The sequence below is a fragment of the Triticum aestivum genome, chromosome 5B (genome assembly GCF_018294505.1).
Source record: "Triticum aestivum cultivar Chinese Spring chromosome 5B, IWGSC CS RefSeq v2.1, whole genome shotgun sequence".
In the NCBI taxonomy this organism is placed as follows: domain Eukaryota; kingdom Viridiplantae; phylum Streptophyta; class Magnoliopsida; order Poales; family Poaceae; genus Triticum; species Triticum aestivum.
In genome coordinates this window covers 48117016-48129035 of record NC_057807.1, presented here as the reverse complement: position 1 = coordinate 48129035, position 12020 = coordinate 48117016, and the positions used below count along the sequence as shown (strand labels likewise).

Genomic DNA, 12020 nt, shown 5'->3' with positions numbered 1-12020 from the left:
AAACCTTTGCCTGTCCTCAAGCAATTAAGTTGAAAAACTAAAAGTGATAAAGAAAAACTTTTACAAACTCTGTTTGCTCTTGTTGTTGCAAGTATGTAAAGCCAGCATTCAAGTTTTCAGCAAAGATTATGAACTAACCATATTCATAATAACACTTAGGTCTCATGTTTACTCATATTAATGGCACAATCAACTAGCGAGCAATAATAATAAATCTCGAATGACAACACTTTCTCAAAACAATCATAATATGATATAACAAGATGGTATCTCGCTAGCCCTTTATGAGACCAGAAAACATAAATGCAGAGCACCTTTAAAATCAAGGACTGACTAAACATTGTAATTCATGGTAAAAGAGATCCAGTCATAGTGATACCTAATATAAATTAATAATAGTGCATGCAAATGACAGCGGTGCTCTCCAGCGGGTGCTTTTTAATAAGAGGGTGATGACTCAACATAAAAGTAAATAGATAGGCCCTTCACAGAGGGAAGCAGTGATTTGTAGACGTGCCAGAGCTTGATTTCTAAATAGAGATAAATAGCCTGCCTCCAATTAGACCAAATGTTGCTGATTAGTTCTTCCAAATCAAATGAGCCCTTAGTAGTGGAAATCATTTAGAGCCCTCTCCCCAAAAGTAACAATTACTAGTTCCTACGACTTGCCCTAAAAAAACTAATTCCTACGACCGCTAAAACAAAGAACTCGCTCCTATGAAATGTAGTGCAAAAGAAACCTTAAATTTGTATAGCACAGCAAGGAATCATGATAGAAGTTTAGACAAAACACATTTTTTAATATAACAACAGTGATACTATTTTTATGTAATGCAATAAAAACATTTTTTAGTACTCCCTTCAATCCAAATTAATTGACGCACACTTAGTACAACTTTGTACTAAAGTTGTACTAAGTGCACGTCAATTAATTTGGATCGGAGTAATACAATTTCATAAGGTGTTCTAATGCAGAAATTGCATTATGGTTTCCATTTAAAAATGTACCTTTCTGCTGATCTTTGTATACAGCGAAAGGACATCCATCACGGTAGACTCAAAGTGTGTTGTGGTATCATAACTCTGAACAAAATTAAATTGAAATAGATTGAAATATTCTTGAAGATGCTTTTTCGTTTGCTAAATATTGAAAACCAGAACATTGTTACTTCATCTATAACTTACCGTTGATATAAAACAATTGTCCGAAGAAGGGTCATTAGTAGGTTCATATCTGTCGTACGTGTCGAAAAGCAACTCGTCTACTGGCCCAAGAAGATCAATTCCTGGCTTTAGTTCAGCCTCTGGATTGTCACTCTCTACTTGTGCTCACACAAACGCTATGAATTTTCCCTTCGATGCAACATTGTGAGAGTAGGAACAGCAGAAAACATACCTGGTGATGATTCAAAATAATAAAATTTAGGTGACATGACAAAGTAATAGTAGATAAAAAGGGCAATAATGCATGGAATACTTGCATGTCTGGTCTGCGGCCAAGTTGCTTTTGTGGTATTATGATCTGTACTGAGTGAGATTCAGCAGTATTTGGGATCGGGTGGCTCATGATAGCAATTGCACGGAAAACCTTTCCAACCTTTTTAACCTGTTATTAGAGCAGATAATTCTTATCAGTTGCAAAATTTCTTCATTCGCCCCATGTTTCCTTTGTTTAACTTTACTGTAAGATGTTTATGCACAGTGACTTTGATTGGTATAAAATTTCTGTCATAAATAATTTGTACCGTTGTTGAAACAGTATGACGAAAAGTATAGCATAATGTTAGTGACATCGGAGATTATCTTCAGGGCAATACTCTGTATCTGTTTGTTCAAATAATGAAGATGAGTGGCTTTTACCTTCTCAGGTACGTAAGACGGATCACAAACAACTTTCTTGCCTTTTGCTGTCTCCCCTTCAGATGTAACTCCACGAACTTTCCCTTCATCATCAAATTCGACCTGAAAATACATATTGTCTGACTAGTTACATATTTACGATTGAAATGACACAAGTGAACATACGACATAAATATTCATTGTGGTGCTTCAATGCTTTGCTTGAAGTTTACACAAATTCACGTAGAAAAAAATCTACTTTTCCATGTAATGGTTGGTTGTTACAGAAATTAATCTTAATCGGTGTTGGGCTGTATGAGTGTGTGGCCCAAAAGTACATTGTAGTGTAAATATGTATTCATCTGTAACTAGCAAAGTAGCAATTGAAGAAAATAGAATCAAGGGAATTCCATGCGCTCTTCATGGTACTAGAGCACTGGTAATAATGATGGGCGGACCCTAGCTGGTGTGGTGTGGAGCCAACACTCGGAGGCGAAGATAGCAGAGCAGTTGGCCGCTGCTGTAGCAAAGGAATGGAAGCCCAGGCAGGTACTGCGAGCTGTGAGTGCCTTAGTCATGAGCGGAGCGGGCTAAGGACATGGGTATACAAATGTACACCCATTATTTGGTGAAGAAGAGCTCATGACTCTAAATTAATCCTATACTTAATTAGTTAAAACACCAAGCTTTAAAAAATGTACACCCAAATCAAAATTTCTGCCTCCGCCAATGGCGCCAGTGGCATCAATAGAAGGAGGATGTCCGGCTGCTTGTTGATGTGCTGCCTGTTTGTGTGGATAGGTGTGGAGCTGCTTGCTGTATACTAGAAGAAAAAGGGTGTGAGGGAGTCCTGGATTAGGGGGTGTCCGGATGACCGGACTATAACCTTTGACCGGACTCCTGGACTATGAAGATACAAGATTGAAGACTTCGTCCCGTGTCCGGATGGGACTTTCCTTGGCGTGGAAGGCAAACTTGGCGATACGGATATGTAGATCTCCTCCCATTGTAACCGACTCTGTGTAACCCTAGCCCTCTCCGGTGTCTATATAAACTTGAGGGTTTTAGTCCGTAGGACGAACAACAATCATACCGTAGGCTAGCTTCTAGGGTTTAGCCCTATGATCTCGTGGTAGATCTACTCTTGTACTACCCATATCATCAATATTAATCAAGCAGGAGTAGGGTTTTACCTCCATCGAGAGGGCCCGAACCTGGGTAAAAACATCGTGTCCCTTGTCTCCTGTTACCATCCGCCTAGACGCACAGTTCGGGACCCCCTACCCGAGATCCGCCAGTTTTGACACCGATATTGGTGCTTTCATTGAGAGTTCCTCTGTGTCATCATCTTTAGGCCCGATGGCTCCTCCGATCATCAACAACGATGCGGTCCAGGGTGAGACTTTTCTCCCTGGACAGATCTTCTTATTCGGCGGCTTTGCACTGCGGGCCAATTCACTTGGCCATCTAGAGCAGATCAAAAGCTACGCCCCTGACCATCAGGTCAGATTTGGAAGTTTGAACTACACGGCTGACATCTGCAGGGACTTGATCTTTGACGGGTTCGAGCCACAGCCGAGCGTGCCACACTTTCACGATGGGCATGATCTAGCTCTACCGCCGAACAGTGCCCAGGAGGCCGCCCCAGTGTCCGCTCCAACCGTTAGCTCGGAGCTGACTGCGCCAATCAAGGATGGGTGGTTGGACACCGCCTCGGGGGCTGCAATCTCCACGGCGATCGAGCCGAATACCAGCCTTGCCTTTGCGAAGCTCGTGACTCCAAGGTGCCGGACTACTTTCCGGACTCCGAACCTTTCGCGCCCCTGCCGATCGAACCCGATTGGGCGCCGATCATGGAGTTCGCCGCCGCAGACATCTTTCAGCACTCGCCCTTCAGCGACATTCTGAATTCACTATAGTCTCTCTCTTTATCAGGAGAGCCCTGGCCGGACTATGGTCAGCAAGGTTGGGATGCGGACGACAAAGAAATTCAAAGCCCACCCACCACCCACTTCGTAGCCACTGTCGATGATTTAACCGACATGCTCGACTTCGACTCCGAAGACATCGACGGTATGGACGCGATGCAAGAGACGGCCAAGAACCAGCACCTATAGGGCACTAGAAGGCCACCTCGTCATACGACATATACATGGTGGACACCCCAAAAGAAGGGAATGGCGATGGAACAACCGAGGATGACCCCTCCAAGAAGCAGCCTAAGCGCCAGCGTCAGCGGCGCCGCTCTAAATCCCGCCAAAGCAAAAAACGGCAATCCGGCACGGGAGATAATAACACCCCGGACAGCGCCGAAGACAACCCCCTCGAGCAGGATTCAGCACAGGAGGATGGAGAAGCCAGCCCTCATGAGAGAGCGATAGACAGAGAGGTAGAGGACGATAATTACATGCCTCCCTCCGAAGGCGAGGCAAGCCTCGATGACGACGAATTTGTCGTGCCTGAGGATCCCGTCGAACAAGAGCGTTTCAAACGCAGGCTTATGGCCATGGCGAGCAGCCTCAAGAAAAAACATCGTGTCCCTTGTCTCCTGTTACCATCCGCCTAGACGCACAGTTTGGGACCCCCTACCCGAGATCCGCCAGTTTTAACACCGATAGTGACACAGAACTAGCTCCAATTCATCAATGTAATGTAGGCATGTATTCCGAATATAGTCATACGTGCTTCTGGAAAAGAACTTGCATGACATATTTTGTCCTACCCTCCCATGGAAGCGGGGTCCTAATGGAAACTAAGGGATATTAAGGCCTCCTTTTAATAGAGTACCGGACCAAAGCATTAGTACTTAGTGAATACATGAACTCCACAAACTACGGTCATCACCGTGAAGTATCCCGATTATTGTCACTTTGGGGTTATCGGATCATAACACATAATAGGTGACTATAGACTTGCTAGATAGGATCAAGAACTCACATATATTCATGAAAACATAATTGGTTCAGATCTGAAATCATGGCACTCGGGCTCTAGTGACAAGCATTAAGCATAGCAAAGTCATAGCAACATCAATCTCAGAAAATAGTGGATACTAGGGATCAAACCCTAACAAAACTAACTTGATTACATGGTAAATCTCATCCAACCCATCACCGTCCAGCAAGCCTACGATGGAATTACTCACGCACGGCGGTGAGCATCATGAAATTGGTGATGGAGGATGGTTGATGACGTGGCGAAGGACAACTCCCCCAATAGACAAACAAAGCGGCGACGCAAGCGCCGCTCAAAGACCGGCATCGAAAAAAATGGTACCCATATGGACCCGGACCTAGAGCAGGGCGAAGCAGTGGACGACGCACCCATCAACAAGCAGCCAGCCGGACATGAACCGGACAAGCAACCTATCCTCGGCGAAGATGATCTCACATCACCAGAGCATAGGAATCTCCATAACAGGCTCGTCGCCACTGCAAGAAGTTTGAAGAAGCAAAAGCTTAAGCTCAAGACAGCGGAAGACACACTCAAAATGAGATGGGGCAAAGTACTCAACACCACAGATAAATATCGCACTAGTCACCAGACAAAGAGCTACCCGAAGCGCAAGCTGTTGCCCGAATTTGACGAGGAGGCCTTCGAGCCCCCGCAGTCAAAAAAGAAAGGGGCCGCCTGGCCGGATAGACGACCAGATGACAGGCCAAGAGCAACACGGGGCGCCACACACAAGACGGCACATGATCAGCATAAAGATCTTCAGAAAAAGGATAACCCGGCCAGGTCTATCTATGGGCCAAAAAAGAAGACTCCAGGAAGTAACACAACCAGCCGAGCATTTGAAGACAACGGCACACCCAAATACAGGGGCGCCGCACATCCACTATGTTTTACCGACGAGGTACTGGATCATGGATTTCCAGCGGGATTTAAACCCATAAACATAGAGGCTTACGATGGAACAACAGACCCCGGAGTCTGGATTGAGGATTATATCCTACACATACACATGGCAAGAGGAGACGATCTCCACGCCATAAAATACCTTCCCCTCAAGCTCAAAGGGCTGGCCCGGCATTGGCTTAAAAGCCTCCCAGAAAATATGATTGGGAGTTGGGAAGAGCTTGAGGATGCGTTTCGGGCAAATTTTCAGGGGACTTATGTCCGGCCTCCGGATGCAGATGATTTAAGTCACATAACTCAACAGCCCGGAGAATCAGCATGCAAATTCTGGAACAGGTTCCTCACTAAAAAGAACCAAATAGTCAACTGTCCGGATGCTGAAGCCTTAGCAGCCTTCAAACACAACGTCCGAGATGAATGGCTCGCCAGACACCTCGGCCAGGAAAAACCAAGAACAATGGCCGCACTAACAAGTCCCATGACCCGCTTTTGCGCAGGGGAAGACAGCTGGTTGGCTAGAGGCAGCACCAGCGACCCGAGTACATCCGAAATCAGGGATGGATATGGGAAAGCACGACGCAAAAAAGATCAGCGCCGGAATAAGGAGAATGGCCCAAATAGTACGGAGGTCAACGCCAGATTTAAAAGCTCTCGGCCGAACAACAAAACACTGCCCTTAAAGGATAACAGTGACGAGCAATCCAACCTCAACAAGATCCTGGAAAGATTGTGTCAAATACACGGTACCTCCGGGAAGCCTGCAAACCATACCCACAGAGATTGTTGGGTCTTCAAGCAGTCCGGCTGACTTAACGCCGAACACAAAGGGCTCGACACACCAAACGAAAGTGACAAAACCCAAAAGCAGCGCTCCGGAAACCAAAAGACTTTCCCATTAGAAGTCAAAACAGTGAACTCACTTCACGTGATAACACACAGCACGGCCCCTGCTATACCAGGACACCATCCGCAGACTGGGGATAGAACCCACCAAAATTCGCTATAGCAAGCACTTCCTTCAAAGGAGTGACGCTAGGCCTTTTCAGCCAATTTTACAGGCTCTGTACCACTAGGGGTCGTGTTCGGTTCATCTGACAACCTCCGTCGCGAAAAGCTCACCCTCTATCGCCCCATTTAGCAGTAGCCCTTAAGCACTACTGGGGCGTGCAGCTTTCGCCCGCTTTAATGCAATACCACATTACGCATCTCTTACGCTTAAAAATGCCCGGTCCATGTGGCATATTCTTAAAACTCCAGGTGTCTCTCGACCACGGAGAATGTGCGGCTGCCTAGACAGCCACACATTATTCCGACCTTGCAGGTCAAAGCCCCTAAAAACAGGTCATTTAGACCTCGGACATGGTTAGACGAGTCCGGCGTAACTTAACAAGGGGCTTCCCAGCCGCATACCCCTTTTTTTAGGGGGCCGTGCGCATAAATGATGAAAGCTAATAAAGCTCAACTTTCTTCATCTTCCAAATTATACTTTATTTTGAGACACTTTTTGCACGATATTTCTTAGAAACTAAGTCCTTCTCTTTTATAGATGAAGCACGTGCTACACCCGTCCAGGATACAGCACAACGGAGACAAAGGCGTAGACGTGCAGTAGGGACCCGTTGCAAGGATTCTTTTCAGATTAAGACCCTGCGCAAACCTTTCTCACTGTCTCTTGTTGATACACATCCCCCAGTTTCCTACCAGAGCCGAGGAGGAGGCTGGCGTTTTGGCATCGGCCGCGTCAGAAGTTCCCGCCTGTACCTGGACACTAGGGGCTTAGGGCTTTATTCTGCCCGATATCATAAAGACCGAACACCTTAGGGAGTGTTCGGCGTCTCGAGTTAGGCCTTATATGCATCAGCTCTGAATCATGTCTTTGGTCAAATGTTGGGTTTGCCCGGCTCCTATGTCTTGCTGCCTTACATTCCGTATCATCGGCTAACGCGACACCAGGAGAACTACTGCAATTGTGCCCCGGTTCGGCCGAGAGAGCACCTCAGTAGAGAAAGCCGAAAACTCACTGTCATGATATAGCGAGAGACTGGTCAACCACTCGATCGACCATTGGAATGTTTAGAATTCCTCCGCTTTGACGAAGGACCGCTTCCCGGTCAGGCACATACGCGCCCCAAGTTCGGAGAAGCGCGGTGCCATCAGGGGCTATATAGTAGCCCCACATTCGAGCTCCTATGGCTAAGTGAAAGTGATAAAGCATTATAGTCCGGTTGCCTAGTTTGCTATGCTGTCACCTCCTTAAAACGACCAAGACATTGGATTAAGTGTGAAAAAGCGTTTTTTTGCAAACACCCCCGCACCATGTGCGTGGGGGCTGAAGTCAAAGATTGCCATCTTTCAGATTATACATACATATACGGCCGCACAGGAGATAGTTCAATACTTGAACACACAAGTATAAAAAGTCATTGCATTATAAACATGATCTTAGAAATCATACATGTCATTCAAACATAACATCTTTCAAGCACTGCGACTCTATTATACGAGCGCCCTGCAGGACTTCCTCAAAGTAATGCTCGGTGGGGAATCGACTTATGTCCGAACCCCGGGATGCAACAGCGGTGGCATCCATCTCCGCCCAGTATGTTTTACCACGGGCGAGCGCCATCCGCGCACCTTCTATGCATGCCGACCACTTCATCGCCTTAATATGCGGCACTGCCCCAAGGAATTGCTGCAACAAGCCAAAATAACTCTTCGGCTTGGGCCTTTTCGGCCATAGATGAGTTACCACATCCGTCATGGCCAGTCCGGACAACCTATTCAGCTCAGCCCACTCAACCAGCCGATCACTCAACGGAAGTGGACGCTCCGAACTATGGAATTAAGACCAGAAAAGCTCTTCCATTTCATGATCCTCCTGGCTGCGAAAGTGCACGACTGCGTCAGCCGCACTCGCCGCCAAGTCCAGATAAGGATCCTCCGCACCGTACAATCGGCCTAGCTGAGCATACTTCAGATCCATGAACTTCCTACGCAGCATAAAGGGGTTTCCAGCCACAATGTCTCCGACCTGACGCAGTTCCTCCTTCATAGCCCGCATCGCACTACGGGCATCCTTGGCCTCGGCATCGGCCTTCTTCAGGTCCTCTTACTCCACTCGGCGTTCTCCTTCAAGAACTTCCAGGCGGTCGGTAGCAACTCTTAATTTCATGGCCATTCCAGCCATCTCCTCCCTGCTTCGGCAGTGAGTAGCCTTCTCGGCTTCTAGCCCTTCCGCTGCCTTCAAGGCAACCGCCTCACTTTTTCTGGCTTGCTCCTTGGCCCGAGCAAGTTCTGCTCGAAGGTCCTCCACAGCAGCAGCACCATCTGCATCTAAGCATACAATTTGTAAGGAATGGGCGTCAGCTCCCTTACTAACCAACCGCAGGGCAACCACATACCTTGTGACTCATCAAGTCGTCTATTGACCAGCGAGATGTCCGCATCTGCAGCGTCGAGTTGCTTCTTCAGCTCGGCAAATTCATCAGTCCGGCTGGCCACCGAACGTTCCGCCACCTGCATGGGAAAGGTGACAGTTAATAACCGAGATTACGATCCTAGGCACGCTGTCATTTTCGACAGCATACCAAGTCTCGGGGGCTACTATCTATACAGGGCGCACTTCATGTGCAAAACTGTCAACAGGTATGTCATTTTTTGCGTACCTCAAATCCCGTCAGTAAACTTCCGACGGCCTCATACAGCCCGGTTTCGGCGGATGAGATCCTCTCAATCACATCACCTATTAATATGCGGTGATCTTCTGAGATGGACGCCCTCTTAAGCAAATCCTGCAGCTCCACCGGCCGTACTCCAATGGGTGCCGAACTCTCCGGTCCCGCCGGATTCGGGGAGAACCTCCACGACGACACCTCAGGGTCGTCCGCCCCGCACGATGGGGCGGCAGATGAAGGCATTTCGCTTTCCATCATCTCCGGACGAAGGTCTCCCGAAGATGAGCTGTGCTGAGATAGGCTGAGATCCGAACTACAAGGTAAAAACTTCGTTACCTTTAGACATTAAGCAGGGGTGTCTGATAATTATAAAATCCCCGTTTTCACTTACGGCTCGTTAGAGGGCTGATTCCTCCGAGGAGACAGTACGGCCGGGGCGCTTTCTGGCGCAGGACCTTCCGGTACAGATTTCTTTCCCCGTTTTGAGGCCTTGGCCTCCGGGTCTTCGGAAGCCTTCCTCTTCTCCCCCTGGAAGGAGGGACTCTCGATTCCTCCATTACTAAACGCCTCCTTGGCAGAGGTGACAGTTTCCCCGTGCCCCCCTTCGCCCTCATTCGAAGGTGCAACCTCCAACATTTTGATTAACACGGGATCCTGCGTGGTCTCAGGGAGGGGGCCGGACACCGTATCAGTTTTGCATGCGCTATCCACTCCTGTCCAGGGATAGCTGGTTAAAAGGCAAGCTCACTATAAATAAATTGATGGTGTGTCCAGACACAGGGCTACTTACTTGAGTATCTGGGCGGTTGCAGCTTAGGCCAGCATCCTCGGTTAATTCCGGATGCGTCTCTTGCGATCCGAAGAACAGTTTATACATCTCCATGGGAGTCAAACCCATGAAGTGTTGAAGAGCTCGCGGCCCCTCCGGATTAAATTCCCACAGGCGGAGGGGGCGACGTTTGCAGGGCAGTAGGCGCCGGATCAACATCACCTGCACCACTGCGAACAGATTGATCTCCCTTTCTTGGAGGCCTCGGATCCGGTCCTGCAATAGGGGGACGTCTTTGGGCGGCCCCCAGTCACGCCCCTTGTTGACCCATGACGTCAGCTGTTGTGGAGGGCCCGAGCGAAAGACGGGCGGCGGCTTCTGCCTGCTGCCCCGGGGAGCGGTGATATAAAACCACTCCTGTTGCCACAAGCTGAGATCCTCTTGGAAAGAGCCCTTGGGCCATGGAGCTTCGGCCCTCTTGCTTATAACCGCCCCGCCGCACTCTGCCTGACGCCCCTCAATCATCTTCGGCTCCACGTTGAAGGTTTTGAGCCATAAGCCGAAGTGAGGGGTAGTGCGAAGGAAGGCTTCACAGACGACAATGAATGATGAGATATGGAGGATGGACTCCGGAGCCAGGTCATGGAATTCCAGCCCATAGTAAAACATGAGCCCCCTCATGAAGGGATCCGTCGGGAAGCCTAAACCCCGACGGAAGTGAGATGTGAACACGACGATCTTGCCAGGCTCGGGAGTTGGGATAACTTGCCCTCGGGCAGGCAGCCTATCTGAAAGCTCGTAGGTTAGATACCTATCATCTCTCAGCTTTAGCACATCCTCCTCCGTGACGGAGGAGGGCATCCACCGGCCTTGTAGATCAGGACCGGACATTGTCGAGGATCGAAGGTACCTGAATTCGGAGCCCTGGGTGTTGGAACTCAGGGAGAGGGGCGGATTCGATAGAGGATTGAATAAAAAGAACGGGCCTTGGTCTCATTATAAAGAGGAAGAATACCAAGAGCCGTCCCCGTGACCGTTTGGAGCCCGCCTTCGATGGAGGGGGCGTGGCAACGGGCGCGGTTGGGTTACCCACGTCCGTATTGATGGGAATCTCGGAATAAGGGGAACACTATCTCTGCTTTGACAGGACGTGCCAAGGAAACCGCCTCGCTAAACGCGCTGAGGTGGAATAATAAAAACAATTCGAGTAAAGGCTTGGAAGTGGTGTGACGTCACGCCGCAGAATACATCAGCAGATTGATCTTGTGTAATATTATTCTCTCTACGGTGGTATGTGGAATTTATTTTTGCAGAGCCGGACACTATCCTGGTGTTCACAATCTTCTATAAATTATTCAGAGGAGGAACCCATCTTGCAATGCCGAAGACAATATGCGCGCCGGACTCATCATCATTGAAGCCTGGTTCAGGGGCTACTGAGGGAGTCCCGGACTAGGGGGTGTCCGGATAGCCGAACTACCATCATCGGCCGGACTCCAAGACTATGAAGATACAAGATTGAAGACTTCATCCCGTGTCCGGATGGGACTTTCCTTGGCGTGGAAGGCAAGCTTGGCGATACAGATATGTAGATCTCCTACCATTGTAACCGACTCTGTGTAACCCTAGCCCTCTCCGGTGTCTATATAAACCGGATGGCTTTAGTCCATAGGACGAACAACAATCATACCATAGGCTAGCTTCTAGGGTTTAGCCTCCTTGATCTCGTGGTAGATCTACTCTTGTAACCCACATCATCAATATTAATCAAGCAGGACGTAGGGTTTTACCTCCATCAAGAGGGCCCGAACCTGGGTAAAAACATCGTGTCCCTCGTCTCCTGTTACCATCCGCCTAGACGCACAGTTCGGGACCCCCTA

At 48.4% G+C, this 12020-nt stretch overlaps 1 pseudogene; it reads right to left on the bottom strand.

The window, feature by feature from the left end:
• Positions 1 to 954: 954 nt before the first annotated feature.
• Positions 955 to 12020, bottom strand: part of LOC123114619 (guanosine nucleotide diphosphate dissociation inhibitor 2-like) — a 20253-nt pseudogene continuing 9187 nt past the window's right edge.